At 51.6% G+C, this 3014-nt stretch overlaps 1 non-coding gene across 1 annotated transcript; it reads left to right on the forward strand.

The window, feature by feature from the left end:
• The first annotated feature begins 259 nt into the window (after positions 1–259).
• Positions 260–332, forward strand: TRNAL-CAA (transfer RNA leucine (anticodon CAA)). The gene has a single exon. It is a non-coding gene; the product is annotated as a tRNA-Leu (tRNA).
• Positions 333–3014: the final 2682 nt, after the last annotated feature.

Consider the following 3014-nt stretch of genomic DNA (forward strand, 5'->3'; position numbering starts at 1 on the left):
AGAGAGTGTGCAGGTGATTGTTTCCGGGGTGTAGTGGTTATCACGTGCGCCTCACACGCGCAAGGTCCCCGGTTTGATGCTGGGTTGAAGCATTACTTTTTTCGTCGCGGTGTCACTTCTGGAGTTTGCTTTCTCCGTAGCCATAACGATGAAAATAACACATCAAAATACATTAAATTAGCTTTTTTTACGTTCTTGATAACAGCCTTGGAATAGCACCATGTTTCCTAGCTCACTGAGAGAGTGTCTGGACGTGCTTGTTTCGGTGGTGTAGTTGGTATCACGTGAGCCTCAAACGCTCAAGGTCCCCGGTCCGATCCCGGGCGAAAACATTACTTTTTTGATCTCGCTGTCACTTCTGGCGGCTGCTTTCTCAGTAGCCATATCGACTAACTTAACACATAAAAATACAATACGTCATCTTTTTTATCGTACTTCATTACAGTCTTGAAATAGCACCCTGCTTTCTAGCTCACTCAGACAAAGGATTCACGTGCTTGTTTCCGTGGTGTTGTGGTTATCACGTGCGCCTCACACGCTCAAGTTTCCCGGTACGATCCCGAGTGGAAACATTACTTTTTTTGGTCTCACTGTCACTGCATGCAGTTGCTTTCCCCGTAGCCATAACGACTAAAATAACACACAAGAAGCCATTACATCAGCTTTTTTTATCTTCCTTTATAGCAGCCTTGGAATGGAACCATGTTTTCTAGCTCACTGAGAAATAGTGTGGACGTGCTTTTTTCCCTGGTGTAGTTCTTATTACGTGCGCCTCACACAACCAAGGTCCCCAGTTCAATTCCGATTGGAAGCATTCCTTTTTTCGTCTTGGTGTCACTTCTGGAATTCGCTTTCTCCGTAGCCATAACGACTAAAATAACACATAAAAATTCATTACATCAGCCTTTTAAATCTTCCTTTAAAACATTCTTGGAATAGCGCCATGCTTTCTAGCTCACTGAAACAGAGATGCACGTGCTTGTTTCCGAGGTGTACTGGTTATCACATGCGCCTCACGCACGCAAGGTCCCCGGTTCGATCTCGGGCGGAACATTTCTTTTTTTGGTCTCGCTTTCACTGATGCAGTTGCTTTCTCCGTTTCCATAACGACTAAGTAACTCACATGAAGGCATTACATCAGCTTTTTTTATCTTCATAACAGCCTTGGAATAGCACCATGCTTTCTAGCTCACTCAGACAAAGGATTCGCGTGCTTCTTTCCGTGGTGTCATTCTTCTTCCGGCCGCGCAAGCGAACGGTCGCAGAATGATGTGCTCCGACGGAGCGGCGATAGCGGCCCCAGCCGGCCGCGGAAACAGGATCGGTGATAAGGACGACGAGATCGTTCTGCCAACTTTGCCCACCGGCCGTGTTGTACTTCACAGGTTGTTTTTGCATGGTGATGCGCGTGAACGTCCTTACAAGGTCGAGGACTTCCGGGACGCCCTCGCAACGGTTTGTTTGCTCCTCGACGTAGTCGCGTTGGGGGCATACCAAATCAACCACGTGTGGCCTGTGACTGTGAACACTGCTGAAGCGGCGAAGAAATTGGCCGCCTTGAAGGAATTGAAGGTGAAAGGCCGTCGATGTATCATTTTGGACCACGAGGACTAGCAGGTCAAGCTTTGCCTACATTGGACGCTGTACGGCGTCCAAGATGAAGACATTCGTACGACTTTCGCTGCGTACGGGAACGTCAACGAAGCGACGCGTGAGCGGTGGCGTGTTAAAGGTATGCGGTAAAAGGGCTCCACAACGAGGGCCGTGCTGTTGAAGGTAAAGCCAGGAGTCAAGGTGGACGACCTGCCCCGTCAGGTTCGAGTCACTGGTGAGCTGGCCCTCGTCGTGGTGCCTGGGCGGGCGATGCAATGCCTCCGCTGCCACGGCACCGGACACGTACGACGCGACTGCAAGGTACTACTGTGTTCCAAGTGCCGGCTGTATGGGCACGTCTACGAAGACTGCGTCCGTACGTATGCGTCGGCGACGGGGCTGCCAAAGACCAACGAACATGAAGAGCTAATGGACGTCGCCGAGGCTGAGGAGGCCGCGAGGGGCTCGGACGAAATATGCAAAAGCACGGCGACACCAGATGCGCCTGTGCAATACGGCAGTGAGGCCCTGAAAAAGGATGGTCCGGCGGGCCTTCAACCTCTAGATGATTTGTCGCCATCAACCGGCCATGAGCTAGCTCCCTAAGACATATCTTTAATGGCGACAGATGGCGACGCCGGCAAAGGTGTTGTTCCATTACTTCGGCATTCAGCTGACGAGTAGGCCGCGAAAGCCAAAGTGACGGCGGGAGCTACAGGGAACCAACCGGCACCTAGGATCAGCAACCTTAAGGGCACCCAAGAGCCACAGTTGGAAAAGGGCTGCGTCCAAACACGATCGACGGCTCCTGTGGCGTCGAAACGCCCCGACACCCAGACCACGAATGACGGAAGCCCAGTAGCAACGACCGGAGTCGAGGAACCTCCGGCAAAGACGCCTCCTGGGCGGCGGCCATCAATCCAACCGCGTCCCAACGTTCAAGCCACAAGCGCAGCAGCAACGTTGAGCCGGACGGGCAAGTCACACCAACAGCGCTGGAGGGCAACGCCGGTGATGTTGCCGTATAGCCACGGGCTAGACGCAGGAGGTGAGCGCGATGCTGCCGGTCCCTTTCTTCTTGCGTTAAAATGGTGCCTGTCTTTCTGTTAAAAGTCGCTACCGTAAACGTTAGGAATCTAGCAACGAAAATGAAGCAAACCCAGCTGTATAGACTTGTAACGAAACGAGATATAGGCATCCTAGCAGTGCAGGAGACAAAAGTTGACATTGATGAAGAGACCGGCAGCATGATGCGTCTTTTCGCGTCAAGGTTTTTTTAGTTGTCAGTCAAGCCGTAGGCACATCGGCTGGCTGTATACTTTTTGTAAAGAAAGTTCCGGGGCTTCAAGTTATCGCCCATATCTTCTGTGCTGCCGGCCGGTGTGCTATGCTCGACTTCTCTTTGAATAACACCTAGTGGC

This window comes from Rhipicephalus microplus, chromosome X, assembly GCF_043290135.1.
Source record: "Rhipicephalus microplus isolate Deutch F79 chromosome X, USDA_Rmic, whole genome shotgun sequence".
Taxonomy (NCBI): Eukaryota; Metazoa; Arthropoda; class Arachnida; order Ixodida; family Ixodidae; genus Rhipicephalus; species Rhipicephalus microplus.